This window comes from Heliangelus exortis, chromosome 23, assembly GCF_036169615.1.
Source record: "Heliangelus exortis chromosome 23, bHelExo1.hap1, whole genome shotgun sequence".
Lineage (NCBI taxonomy): Eukaryota > Metazoa > Chordata > Aves > Apodiformes > Trochilidae > Heliangelus > Heliangelus exortis.
This window is the reverse complement of record NC_092444.1, coordinates 2,707,847-2,708,576: the sequence shown is the minus strand read 5'-3', so window position 1 is coordinate 2,708,576 and position 730 is coordinate 2,707,847.

The window sequence follows — 730 nt, the reverse complement described above, 5'->3', positions numbered from 1 at the left end:
TGAAGAGGAGGATGAGGAAGAGGAAGAGGAAGAGGATGAGGATGAGGATGAGGATGAGGATGAGGATGAGGAAGAGGAAGAGGAGGATGAGGAAGAGGAGGATGAGGAAGAGGAAGAGGAGGATGAGGAAGAGGAGGATGAGGAAGAGGAGGATGAGGATGATGAGGATGGCGATGAAGATGGGGATGAAGATGGGGATGAAGATGGGGATGAAGATGGGGATGAAGATGGGGATGAAGATGGGGATGAAGATGGGGATGAAGATGGGGATGAAGATGGGGATGAAGATGGGGATGAGATGATGGAGATGAGATGATGGGGATGAGGAGGATGAGGAGGATGAGGAGGATGAGGAGGATGAGGAGGATGAGGAGGATGAGGAGGATGAGGAGGATGAGGAGGATGAGGAGGATGAGGAGGATGAGGAGGATGAGGAGGATGAGGAGGATGAGGAGGATGAGGAGGATGAGGAGGATGAGGAGGATGAGGAGGATGAGGAGGATGAGGAGGATGGAGATGATGGGCATAAGGAGGATGATGATGGAGATGATGGGGATGATGATGGAGATGATGATGAAGGTAGAGGTGAGGATGGAGGTGGACATGGGGACAGAGATGGAAATGGGTTTGGAGATGGGTATATGGTGGGGATGGAGGAGGGGATGGAGGTGGAGTGGGATGGAGACCAAGATGGAGATGCAAATGGTGCTGGTGGGGATGAGGAGGTCAC